Source organism: Anser anser (assembly GCF_964211835.1).
Source record: "Anser anser genome assembly, chromosome: 10".
Classification (NCBI taxonomy): domain Eukaryota; kingdom Metazoa; phylum Chordata; class Aves; order Anseriformes; family Anatidae; genus Anser; species Anser anser.
In genome coordinates, this window is record NC_139730.1 from 9,662,254 (window position 1) to 9,676,437 (window position 14,184).

The 14,184-nt window shown below is 40.0% G+C and overlaps 1 protein-coding gene and 1 long non-coding RNA gene across 2 annotated transcripts in view; one reads left to right on the forward strand and one right to left on the reverse strand.

Moving 5' to 3' along the window:
- Positions 1–12,294, forward strand: part of LOC310904996 — a 28,447-nt gene extending 16,153 nt beyond the window's left edge. Inside the window, exons 2-5 of the long non-coding RNA XR_014588724.1 lie at positions 704–821; positions 2,971–3,060; positions 6,379–6,447; positions 11,480–12,294. This is a non-coding gene — a long non-coding RNA (uncharacterized lncRNA). The remainder of the gene's footprint in view (positions 1–703; positions 822–2,970; positions 3,061–6,378; positions 6,448–11,479) is intronic.
- The window catches only part of TMC3 (transmembrane channel like 3), a 283,226-nt gene that overhangs the window by 251,304 nt on the left and 17,738 nt on the right, over positions 1–14,184 (reverse strand). The window lies entirely within an intron of this gene.

Consider the following 14,184-nt stretch of genomic DNA (forward strand, 5'->3'; position numbering starts at 1 on the left):
ATCTTCTAGGATCAGAAGCTATTACTGAGGTCATCTCCTTTTTCCTTCTATTGGCATCCTGAATGCAACACCAGTGCAGACGCAAGCGGGAACTTTCTGATGCACAATCCTGCCTTGCTCCCAGCTGGAGCTGACCACAGCAAGGAGCAGATAGAGCTGAACTCATGAATGAACCCCCCAGGACCCATCTCCCAGAGCCTCACCACAGGCAAGGGAATCCTTACACTGACTTAGCATAGAAATCATGGTGCTAATTGGCATCCTTGCAGAACACCGGCAGAGAAGCCAGCACCCAGTAATTGTAGCTACATTGTCCGGGGTAAGCATCAGTCCTGCAGCAATCCACATGGAGATGTGCAGATGTGCTTTGTAGGCTTCAAGCTACAGGGAGCCCGAAAACCAGCACAGATACCTTGAACCACTACACTGAAAAGGAAAGTTTCCAGTTCCATTCTAAGATGATAGTTTTCTGATAGCGTTGTTTTTAATTAAAAAAAAAAAAAAAAACTTGTGTATACTGAAATCTTACACTCTCCTAGATACTTTTTTTTTTTTATGATTTTTAATGTATTTTGCTTAGGTACGGAGAAGTGCTTTAAGTAAATCTGCTCCTTTAACAGTTTGCTTAAGAGGATGCTATTGCAATGAATTATCTTTCTTTAGCCACAGCTGCCTCCCAATGGACTTCTTATGTTTCTTACAGGGAATTTAACAGCAGTCTGAAGTCCTACAGAACTGACAAGCTACTCAGTTAGGGAGGCTCCATGCTGGGTGACTCCCAGAATCTCCTATTCTTTACAAACAACATTTCTGTTAAAAAGGTACAGAGTTTGTTTCCATATGCTCATGATTTCTCAATACTGCTGTTCTTACAAACTAGTAAATGAATGCCTCCAGCTAGCAGTAACATTTCTATCAATGTAACAGCCCAGCCCACAGGGATCTAATTTACTGAAACTGGTTAAGTGCTACACAAACATTATCTAGAGAGATTAATTGGCTGTTAAAGTTTGATTGCTTTGCAATCCCTTGGTGATGGTTGGAAAATGAAAAAGCGATCTTTTGTCATTACATAAATACCTTAAGGTATAGCATATATGCAGGGCTTTGTTTACATTTTCTAAACACAGCAAGTCTTCAGTGGGAAGGAGAGCTGTGACCCATTTATTTATACTGAAGTTTATTTAGTATATTCATTATGGATGACATTTTCCTGAAGTTTATTTAGAAGTAAAGTCTTCCCAGGCTGTAATTAATCCAAATTAAAACACATTTATGCTGATCATTAAAGCAATTTGTTGCAGACAAGCTTCCATTTGATCATTTCCCAAAGTCTGTATACTGTATTCTGGATCTTCAATTTCCTAAGTGCAACTTTCATTTCCCCTAACAAATGCCACAAACCAGATACCCCTGCACTTGGAATTTTTTCACTCAGAGGTTCCCTAAAGTTATATAAGAATTTGGTATCACTTATTTCTCACTTTTATTCATTGCTTAACCATCAGTTTTGTAACCTTAGCTTTCTCAGGGGTAGAGCCCTAATCAAATGTAAGGAAGTTTGCAGACGAACTCAAGCCCTGTTCACAGACCATGCTACCAGACTACGTGAGGAATCAGAAGTGGAGACACCAGCCAAATGAGCTGTCAGTGGGACCGTTTCATACAACTTCAGAAAATGAAAATAAGCTATTTACACAGCGCAATCCTATGGCTACAAGAAGATATTTTTCCTTGACAAACTGTCATCATTTAAACACATGCTGCCTCACTGACAACACCTATATCTACAATGACCCACTGAAACCTACAGGCATGCCTAAAGGTCTGGATGCCTCTCATTATTATTTGTATCAACACTGAGGGTGACAGATCCTTACAACTGTAAGCATCACAAATATGTAGACACTGAAGTAAGAAACAGATTAAGACCAGAATAAACTTACTGAAATCACTGTTAGCAACGTGCGTAAAAATTGAAATACATTGTATTTTAGATCCAGGGGAAATTGCAGCTCTTTCAAATAATGGAAGAAGCCTTTTCTTTCTCAGACTCAGACAATTTGATCAGGAATCAGACAAGTCACATATGAAACCCTCAGCACACCACATTCAATTGCTCTTCCCCTGATATGTGACTAACAGCTCAGCATCCGGATTGCACACAAAGCTACAATGCAGGCAGGGTGGAGAAAAACTGAGAACCATACTACAGAGTTCGTGTAAAGTGTTTCTAAAACAGACTTCCAAAGCAGGGGCCCTACTTCTGTACCAGAATGAAGTATTTGAACAATTTGCAGGTAGCAATATGTTTGTAGTCTGCACACAAGAACACCAAAAGAAACCACACAAATACTTAGCTGTATAATGTGTATGCCGTTTACTGCAGAACTTGCACAGTTCTGAAGGAAGGAAATCTGAATAAACCATCCCCCTCCAGCTCGGGGTAGGAGTGCTAACCCATAGTGATCTCCCCAGCTGGTATAGGAAAATACGTAGTGGTCTTTAGGGAAAAAGTAATGAAAAAAAACGATTCCATACATTAGCAGAAGCTCCAAAATTACCAATGCAAAAAAAAAAAAAGTGCTCAGATATCATGGTGATGAGCAAGTAATAAAAACAAAGAGCACCCGCTTACACAGAAAGAGGCACAATCCTCTGTTAGCGCTGTTCATTAAATGGGGTCAGACATAGTTTGTGCCAAAAAATGAGAGGTACGCCTGTTAGCATGGGAGAAACCTAGCTAGGTCCTATGGAGTGCCTCTTCTGCAGCATTTGATAGCTTTGAACTTGCTTTTGGCCATTGCATTAGAACTTGGGGGAACAAAAAAGAAAAAAAAACAGAAAAGGCAAAGTTTGGAAAGCAAGTTTTTCTAAGCTAGATGTAAACATTAACTCTGCAATTGTTTGGGAAAGCAGCTGCACTGACAGACACGCATCCCCTTTTCTACCCATCTTCTCCTCCACCAGTGCCCTGTGCCACCTGCAGAGCCATCCTCACACCCAGAAGCACTTAGTCCAAAGACGCCACTTGCACCCAAAAGATTACCACGGGATTTGGTAAGTGAGGGAGACTGAAGGCCAAGATTAAGAGGGAAAAAGGAATGCACTGTTTGGAGAAGCAGTTAACTATCACCTGCCAAGCAGCTCTTCTGCAACACCGCCTGGGCAACCGTACTGGAAGCCTGAATTTGCACAGTGTGCACAGTGGGTGAATACACCAAACCCTACTTTGAATTATTTAAAGCTAGCATACAGCTGGTTTGGATCAGGTTTGTATAGAATAGCCTGCTCAGATTGCTTCTCCCGTCGAGATTACTTTCCCTCAGTCATTGCAGTATCTAAATGAACTCGTTTCAAAACAGGCACCTATATCACTTAGGGAAAAATGCAGTTGAAAATAAGTAATAAAACTGTCTCTTTCCTGCAGGGAAAAGGGTCCTAACTTCCTTATGCTTACCAACACCTCCAAGATTGATGGTGCCAGTTGGATTCATCTCCCTCACATCCCATTAAGGGGGGAGCTATTTCCTGCCAAAGATACACTGAGCAGGCTACCCCAAGCTCATGCTCCAACCAGGAGATAAGGAAGAGGCAGCTCCCTTATTTACACCGCAGTCCTCTGGCAGTGACGCTCTTTGCCTTCTTTACTGCAGCTTACATGTTGGGATCAGCACTTCAGGGATTTTTATGTTCACTTGAAAGTGTCTTTCCTGGGCAGCACTCTCCGGAATCTCACCCATAATATATGATGTTTTAAATGTCTCCTGTTAGGCTTTTTTTTTTTTCCCCCTATTTATAGCTTCCTAACTGACTGCATTTTGCAATTTATGAGAAGCTTAAATGATCTGAATCTCCTGTATCTAATTGTAGTGGGGGATGCCTCCTTATTTGTTGTGCCTTTTCACCAGTTCCTAGCCTTGAAATCCTCACTTTGTGCAGCACCCTCAGAGGCAATTACAGGACATGAGGAAAGCCCGCATCCCACTGCAGATACCAAGATCTTGCACTATGGTTTCTTTGTAGCCTGTAGGGCATATTGATGGTTCATTTGCTTCCTGAATTTGGCTCCCCAAGGTCTTCCACTTTTGTCAAAGCTTTAATGTTTCTGGAAGAATTTGATTTTTTATTTTTTATTTTTGGCTTTTCATCATCCTTTGGTTTATGCTTCAGCAGGTAAACAGTTAAACATCACTTTTTTCCAAGTGTTTTCTCATTTGGTCCATTAAAAGTCCCTTCAACTTTAAAACAGCTTCTAAGACTTTCCAAATGAATGACATCAAACAGTGAAGTCTAAAGTTTTCCAGTATGTTACTTGACCCTCTCAAGGCATTAGTCACATTCTAGACCTCAGGAATCTCTTAAACTGAGAATTTGTATTCGTTTTATTTATTTCAAAGTCCGCTTAAAGCTACAAAAGCTTTTAAGTCTCTATTTGCCCATGTAATACTGTAGGATATCAGCTACGCATGCCACGTTATTTACTATTTCTATCATTTGGAAACAATTCCTCTGTTGTTTCTCAGATAAAAACCAATCCTTGCATTTTTACCACTTAGTTACTGCACCTGCAAATCTTTCATCACAAGTCAGAATAATTTATCAAATTCAATTTATCCAACTCAAAAATCAATCACTGCTTTCCTACTGGGGTTACTAGACTTCCCTGTGCTACACTTTGGACTTATAAATACAAAGTAATAAGAGAAAATTATTCTAACTCCATAGGTAGCCCAGTGAAGAACTCCTTTAGTCCCTCAGTGTAATTCTTAGCAATGGATGCTATTTTTTTTAGCAGTGATTAAGTTGAAACCATATATTGGATATTTTCCACAGGCTATGCTACTTTTTTTTTTTTCAACCTTAGGAAAAAGGAAGACAAATATTTAAGTCAGACATCACAAGAACATGAAAGTTCTTACTTTCACTGATCCCAATTTAGCATACTACTTTTCCTCCACAGTTTTTAGCCTAATGCCTACATTCATGCAAATCAGTCGACTTGGAGCCTATTCCTAGTATGTAGCATTTGATACACAATATAGACCACATAAACGTGAAAGAGCTTAACAGCCTTCCAGCCCTTTACACTGATAATTAAGAAAAGCTTTGTCATTTTTTCCATTTACTTGTACTTTCTTCAGGAGTCTTCTGTTGAGAGAAGAATTGCCCACATTTAAAAGCAGCAGATGACAAATGGACAAAAGCTCATTTTTAAGCTCTCTGCTAGGGTGAGAGAATAGCACAGTTACATGGTGTTAGAGGAGATTAAGAAGGGAATAGATGCAGCCAAATCCTGCACAGGGGTCTCCATTTTGATTTTACTAAAAACAGCACACATGAATAGGTTACACCATCTCACCCCAGAGAGAGAGGTGCAGGGCAGAAGGGCTGAACAGGGCTATTGACAAACACATTTTCTTTACCTATTCTTATGTGTTTCTACACAAGACAACCAACTAAGAATTTTTGGGGTTTTGCTACAGTATTGCACAAAGCAATAATGCTCTGTACATACAGAAGGAGTCCTGCTGAGCAGCATCTGCAGGACACGCGCTATATCAAAACATTTAAGCATTGGTAAAGGGGTGAACAAACACATTTTGTTCTGGTAGAAGAACAGCAACACATCACACCTCATTCTTTCCCACCTGATTCTCCTTTGACTTTTCAATTCAAGAACAGTAACATCTCTCAAACATGATGGAATATGCCAAAAGACTGTGGGTACTGCCCATTTTGTTCATTTTCTTATTAAATTCTGACATAAAGACCATTGCCAATTTATGCACAAACTCCTGTATGTCAGGCACTACGTACCTGACTGTCTCTAGTAAACACCTGTATCTAAATACAGCAAAACGTTAATTAATCAACCAACATCAACACCTTGACTGCCTGAAGAGCATCTCTTTTCATGTCAAACAAGAAGTTTGGGGTGGGGGTTCTTACGTTCCTCCTTCACAGAACAAACTTGCAGGAATTCAGATGCTTCAAAATTAACTAAATTTAAGTACTTCTCTAAACATATCAAAACAAGCTTCCTAATGTAGCCCTGACAGTGCCAGGACTATAATTTTAACAGTATCCAGAGATGCTCATCAACTCCTACAGCAAACAGACACGGCACTGTCTTTAAAGCATCCCTCCCTGCAAGCAGCATTTATCTGTTACCACAGCCACAATATTACAGTATTTCTTGTCATTCCTGAGGGAATTGCTGTAATATACATGACACTGTATTTGTGCAGCACGGACAGGAGTACAGAGTCCTAACGCAGACTTCCAGGTAATTTGATCTCTGCCTTTATTATCTTGTTTTCACTAGACAGTTGTAAACGACTGGCTCTGGTATTATAATGTCTAATTTATCCACAGCAGCTTTACTGAACACTGCGACCCTACCGATGTGTCATTTTGGAAAATCCATGCCTGCAGTAGCCCAAGGTACTTTTCAATCATCTTTTTCAGATTTTTTCAGAATCAATGTTTAAAAAAAAAAAAAGGAGGCGGGTGTTAAAAAAGTAAAGTCAGGAGCCAAGAACTCTCAGGAAACTAGTTAATGAGACTGAATTTGAACAGCAATTGTAGACGATGGAGTAAGCCACCCTCCCTCAAGTGAAGGCTATAATTTCTTCAAGGCAAGTACAAATGACATTTAAATCTATTTAAAATACTGTTAATTCAAGCAGAACATCTGGCCGATTTATTTTCCTTCCCTTCATAGTTAAAACAATATGCAAAATTCTGAAATGCATCAGAAGTTTTAAAGATCAGCCGGTTCAAAACATTTGTTCATGCGTCTCAGTTGACAAAGGAAATGTTTGCATCATTTGCACTAGTATGGTAACATTATAAAGGCATATTAAAATTCCCATTATAGTGGGAATACTTGAAGTTGAATATCACAGTCATTTCAAATCACACACAGAACAACTTGGCATGAAATTAATGCGGATGTGGGGTTTTGATTATTTTTAACAAATGTTTCAAGCTCTTTTCTTCTATCTTGCTATGCAGCAAGAACTAAGAACATTTCAGTCAAAGTTTAAGAAGTCCATTTGACTGAAAATTGGAAGTTGTTAACGTTCTGATGCCATTTAACACGTGAATATCTAACAGGACAATCTCTCATCTCAATGGACTGTTTCCAAAGTGCTCTGTCCCCAAAGTTATTGACTTGGATTCAACACTGCAACAGCCCAGTTCTACATTGTAAATAACTCAGATTACTGTTTGTTTTTTTTTTCCTTAATTCTTATGATCTTATGAGTTCCTTTAGAAAGCTTAACCATTTATCAGTTTCCTTTAAGTAGGGATTTCTTAAATCTTCCCTGTATTACTTGGCATGTTGGGGTGATGGAAGGAAGACTTAAGACCTCTTTAGGAAGGGTAATAAAGGGTCTTAAAGATGTGCAGTATCTTGCCATCACTGGTTTAGAAGCGCACTCTGCTTCCATAACTAAGAAATCCACAGGGATCCACTGCCTGTTGTTACGCATAAACCAACCTGTGAATGTACATAGGCTAAAAATCAAACCAGGTATTGACTACAAACTTAATTACATTCTGAACAAACATAGTGGCCCAAACTGAATGGCAAAGAAAGGGTGGTGGCTGTTTTTTGGGTTGTTTGGTTTGTTCTCCCCCCAATGGCTTTGTCATGACTCTAGAAGTTTCTTCTGTCAGGAACACATTTCATATTTTATTATTAAGTGACCTAGCCTATTCATCACATACATTTAAATATTCGTTAAATGCTGCCAACAGCAGTGCTGTGTGCAATAAAAGGGGAAAGGAAAACAACTGACAGGTAGGTGAAGTCTAACCAGATTGAAAACATTACGAGGCTTAGGTTATACTGAAATTTTTCAGAGGGAACAAAAAGCTTTGTGTTTTCTTAAGTGGGTTTACACGTTGTTTGTCTTCCTGGGTTCAAGAATTGGGGTCAAAAGTAGAATTATCTGTTTGTTTTGAGCCATGACAGTATTTTTGCTTATACTCTTCCTGGGAAAGAAAAAGTCCATTTAAAAAACAATCTTTATTATATTCACTTAGATACTCTTATTATACCAGCATCAAAACAAGTTGTGTGTTTCTTACACGTCTGCCAGCTTCCTCTGAACTCAGGCATTGCTACCACTGCTGGTTTCAATACCAGACTCAGAGCAGCAGAGCCCACAAAGAGATGCACTCACGAGCAAGTTAACAGGCACAGACAAAAGGTCTGCAAGCAACGTTATGCTCCAAGCTTCAGTGGTTCACTTCTCACTTGCACTGGTACTTCTATTTTTAATATGTGGCAAAAATACCTAGAGACATTGGTTGGAGGGTTTTTTTAATCTATGATTTGTTTAACTTCAAAATAATAAATAAAAAAATAAAAATCAATTAGAGCAGCCAGGAAGAGAGGCTGCTTTTGTTGGCTGCAAATGAAGGAGCCTAATATATCCTTTCATAAACAAACCTCCTCTGTACTAAGTTTTCTTGTAAGGACAGGCAGGCTTCAAAAGATGTTTGGAGGTTTGGTTCAGGATAGGAACCCAGAAGTTCAGAAAACTCAGTTCTCTGCAAAACAGAGCTGGAAGCCTCATGAACACCTTGAGTGAGATTTCTAGTACTTCCCATGTCTGTTCAAGCATGAATGGTACTGCAAAAACAACCTCTCAGGCTGCTTTTCAGGAAACTGGACGTTTTCTGCTGAACCAGCCAGAAACCCTGAAGTTCAATACATAAAATGATGAAAAGAGAGGTTGGCCGCCTTCAAAGGTAAACAGAGGTCAAGGTGGAGCTTGGCAAGCAGCTATTTTTCTGGTTAAAGAAGTGCACTAAAAAAAAAATAAAAAAACTTTCATGCAAATGCGCTCAAATTAAAAGAAATAATTTACATAAAGTTTATGAAGTCGTCTGTTCATGTTCCAGGAATAATCCAGTAGATGAGTTTATTGGCAGGAACATTAGCAGATCAGAACTCTTTTAGGGGAAAAAACAGAAAAGATTATTTGTATGTCTAATAAAAATGAAACCATAATGTTCAGTTTCAATTTGACCAATTAATTGCATATATACCTGTCAAAATAAAAAAGTCCTACAATTCTCTGTAGATGTTATTTGGCATCAAACAAGCCATATACCTGAGAAAATTGCACGTTATCTGCAAGCAATGAGAAGAGGTTAAAATGCGGTAAATAAATCATTGCCAGCATTCAGAGAGGAATCTGCAGGAAATCTCATCCAAATGGGTCTGCTGCTTCTTGATTCACGGTGCTACAACTTTCGCAGCTGAAACAGCTCCCGTGTTGAGACACCCAGGAAAGGGGCTGGGTATACTTAGAACAGTGGAAACAAGACAAACAATATGTTCTTCCAGACATAGGTTTATGATGTTACAAGTGAACAAAAGCCCTGAGTGACAAACCTGCTTCACAGGTCTCAATTAGTAATCCACTGAATGAGCACAGGTGCTCAAAACTAGTATTTGCAGGCCTTTTAAGCATGTCAACAGAGTTAATAAAACTACCAGGACTCAGGCCATAAGCAGTTTTCCTCCTTCCCCTTCCACCCTCCAGACAATCCCATTTTAATTGCTGCCTAACCCTACATATATCTTCATTCCTCTCACATCACTCAGTCTTTCTCTTTTCCAGCCCCTTTTTAGCCCCAAGGTGAGAGAGAGAAGGTGAGGACTGTCAGAAAATCACGAAAAAGGATGGAAAAATTGGAGGGAAGCCCTTCCCCAGCAGCCTGGGACCAAGAGGAACAGGTTTTCAGAAATCCCCCATTTCCTCATCTCAGACAGAGCAAATAAGCAGGGAAAGCAAACACCTGATCCCACGGCCAGACTCTCCCTCACACACCTCACTGGCCTCTGCTTGCCAGCAGATGCGATCAAACATGTTCCTAGCTCCAAGGGATCCTCAAGTGACACATTTTACATTTCAACCTTCAAAAAAAAGGCGAAAGTAATCAATCACAAGTGTTACTCATTATCAGCAAGGCAATAGTATCATAAGCAGCTGATTCTTAGAACTGCACTGACACAGCAAAGGGGCTGGAGGTGGGTTTTAATTGCATCACACAACGGATACCTATCTACCACCTTTATGAAGCCACAGGCAGATCAGAGGAATCTAGCTATACCTATGGCCTAGAGAGGTTTTGGAATGATGCAAATCAAAACATCCTTGCCTTGGAAAGACATTAAAAATAGATACTTTGCTTGCACTTCGAAATAGGAGGCATGTTTTGACCCAGACAAGTCCAGGCTAGATTGCCCATGACCTCGACTAATCTTTTTTTGGCATGTTTTTTCGAGTGCATCATCTCCCAAGAGCACAGCACAGACAGCACTCCCAGTTGCTAATGTAGATCTTTTCCTGGCGTGCCCAGATGAAGGGTTGGAAGCCAGATTTTCCATGAAACATCATCAGAATACCTTTAAGAGCAAGGAAAGAGAAGACTGAAGTGAGGATATTTAGAAGAAGAGACTGGAGAGAAAGGAAGAGAGCGTAAAAGTGACAGGTCCAGGTTGTAAAAGGAGAACAGACAAGTTCCAAGAGGGGATACTACAACAAAGAAGTGATAATGCTGAGAAAAACCTGAAGAAAGCACAGGGATGGGAATCACCTCCCAGGAGAAGTCCTGCATCCCAGGACTAAGTCCATGAGTGTTCCTCCTGGATGGAGGGGTGCTGAGGCTTCATCATACAGCAGTATTTGCTTCTGGCTCTGCACCTTCCTGACCTGCCATGCAAGAGCACTTGCAATCACTGGTTGGAAGGGCTCTATAGGCTCTATAAATGTTACAGCCCTCAGCACTTTTTGTTTAGTCTTTCTTAGACAGGATCCCAATATTCTTTTTTAGCAAAGTCTAAATCTATTGCGTGACTGTGCATCCTTTAAACCATCACAGTGACATGTGACCAAAGAAGTGCCTGTCATACAACAGGGTACAGCTGCATTTAAATCACCCAGGCCAATTAAACAAGAAAGGATTGGATAGATGGTGCTCCAGCACCTTCAGAAGAGGTGTAAGTTGCCCTAGCCAAAAACCCTCATCCCTGCCCTAAAGCTATAGTTCATCAGATACCTTAATTCACATTTATACAGCAACTTTTATCCTGTGATCCTGAAAACATACATCAAGTAATTTATGCATACATGCACCCTCTCCAACAGATGCGGCCACAAAAAGTCAGAAGTAATATTCAAATTTCACCAAGAAGTGAAGATTTGAGATATTTTCTTAAGTCAGACCTTTAACCAAAGAAACACCACATGCTAAATGGTATTAATTTTCTTATGCAGGAATAAGATCCTAATTATTGCTTAATTTTGCCAGTTGCTATGAATCACCAGGAAAAGATTAAAGCAAAAGTAAATATTGGTTCCTCGTCCTGTTTACAGTAATCAGCTCAAACAAAGTAACTTGAGTCAGTTACATTATTAAAAGGTGCATATGGTTATATTTTTCTCATTAGGTTTGCACAGAAGAAAGGATAGCTGCTTGCACACAACTCCCTGCAAACAACAACTGTTAATCTCAAGTATTAAGGAGCCCTAAGAAGAAAGCCGTGCCTATCCCACCAACCCAATGCACTTTTTGTGAAGACTCATTCAAGTTGTTCCCAATGGGAGGCATGAGAAGGGTGGCAGTGGAGAGCTAAGAGACAGCAGACTGAGCCCCACATGGACCAGCCTTACATCTTTCAGCAGCTGAAGATTTTCAAAAGGGGTCCAAGCAGCCAACAAGTAAAAAAAAAAAAAAGCCAAAAAAAACCACAAACTCCCCAGCCCCCCTACTGCAAAACACGTTTATCCTGAAAGCTGGCTACTAAATTAATTTTCCAGGGGAACCTTAACATCTAGAGCAAATGCTATACTACATCCTGCTGGCATTCCTTTCATCCCATAGATATTTGTTTTAAATTATATGTGTAGTATCCTATGTGCTTTGCTACATCCTCTTTTTTTCCCCCCTCCTTAAATGTCCAGATGTTTGAGTATTGCTATCGGTGGTTAGTAAAGAGCAGAGCCAGAGAAGCAGGATGAATAGCACGAGGATGAGTGGGCACCATTTCAAAAAGTCTGTGCTTTAAATCCATTAGTATTCAAGAGGTTTAAGTGCCATGATACTCGATTCATTTTATCACAATGACTAAATAGCCTGATCTGCCACTGTAAGTCAGACAATCAAGAGCACAAGCATTTTACTTGTAAAAGCTTGCACAGCTATGCCACCAGTTGTTAATTATAGGTGTGCAATAACAGAAATAAAGATTTCTTTAAACTGAAAGTCTACATTTTTTCCCTTTGGCTAAACTATTTAATTTACTGAGAATGAAAGGCTATTTCCTAAAAAAAAAAAAGTGAGGATTACACTACCTTGCAAAGAGACCGATATCATACACATACTGGCCCTTGAAGCTCAAAATTCTGCTCAAGTGAAAGAAAAACAGAACAGTTCACACACAAACCTGACAGTAAGTCTTTCAAGAAACATTGGAATTACAACTGCAAAAAGGTGTTTTCATGTTACCTCTATCAGCCCAATCTGATTCTCACATAGAGAAAGCAGAAAAGTTTGGGCTAAAATCTGTCTGACTTACAGTCTACATTATAAACCATTTTCACACTTATTATAAAGGACCTTAAAGCTCTTTACAGTTTTTTTTTCCCTGTAAAAAATCCATTTCGCCCCTTTGCCTAGAAGCAACCAACTCTAGAAAAGGATGTGGCAGCTTGTTACTAACACAATTATATTGGGGTAAAAAACAAATGCTGACCAACAAAGGAAAGTCATTTACATTAGAGTTTGAGCATGATGAGGACTAGCTCATCTCTCCTCCTACAGACAGAAAAATCCCTTGAGTTCAGAATGAATGGCAGAAGAGATTTTTTGATCTGTGAAACACTAACAAGACACGGCCTTGCCTAAGTGCAATGTGTGGACACTGGCTTGCTCCCAAGCCTGGGAAAAACATCACAGGCTGAAGACAGCCACAGAAGAGCGCTTTCTTTCTGTGGCTTTTTTTTTTTTTTTTGTGCCAAGGGATTTCTTATTTAAAAACGTAAGAAATAAAGAAAATAAAAAGCTGCACATTGAAAAGGAACATGCATTTCAGTTCTGTCAGGTCTTATGGGAAAGTCTGATCCCAAAGATCTTAAACTAGACGTGTTACAACTACAACCCATCATCCAGTTTATAGTTCCCTAACAACATGACAAGCTGCCTTGATGGCACTGCTCGCAGACAATACCACCTTTATGTATAATGTTCACACATGGGACACTTACAGTTCAGCAAAGGGTCAAACAGTGAGAAATGCAGCATTTTCCATATCATCAGCATGAAACTCCACCAAAAAGCAAGAGCAAATGCTAAAGCCACAGCATTCAAGCTACTTTTGTGGCTCTTTGCTGCATTTTATGGCAGGCAATGGAGTCCGAGGTGCAAATAGCTCTCCACAGAGTGCTCTGGTCCTTCACAATACTTTCTTGTTCTGTCCAAGGCTTGGCTATTTGCTCCCTGCCCTTTGCAGAGCATCCTCAGTCACTCTTAAGTAGCCTCTTCTCCCATGACTCTGCATCTACCTCATTCCACAGACTACAAATCTCTCCCGTGACTCTGTTCAGGAGATCACTTTTTCCCCTCATGAACTTTCTCCCTCCTTCCAGAGCATTCACCCAATCGCTCCTTAAAGAAACTTTCCCATGCCAAAACCAAACCAAAAAGCTGTCCATCACAGCTGGGAAGGGCAGCTTGGAATCAGAATACAACAGTTACCTCCACTTCCTGACCAGTGTGCCTCTGGGAGAGGCAATCAGTCTCCCACTGATTGGATAGGATACGATTTTTTTGGTTTACTTCAGCACTGGCCTCCAAATGCAATGTCAGTGGAGCAAGGGAGAACCTGACCGATGGAAGCTATAGAAGACAGCAGAACAGCAAAGATTCTTATCACGGATGTTATTTCTGCACTACCTCAGTTCCCAGAAAATGTAGCCATCTTGAACAGCTAACACTAACTCCATATAGTCCCCACATCCTGAGGATGATTTATAAAAACAAGGTTTTAAGCCAGCTTTTCCTGTCTGTTCACAAGCCCTGAACTGTTTTGAATTTACCCAACTGCTTGCTTACATGCAAGATGACCAAAACTACTGAGTTTTATTTCTCCCAGTT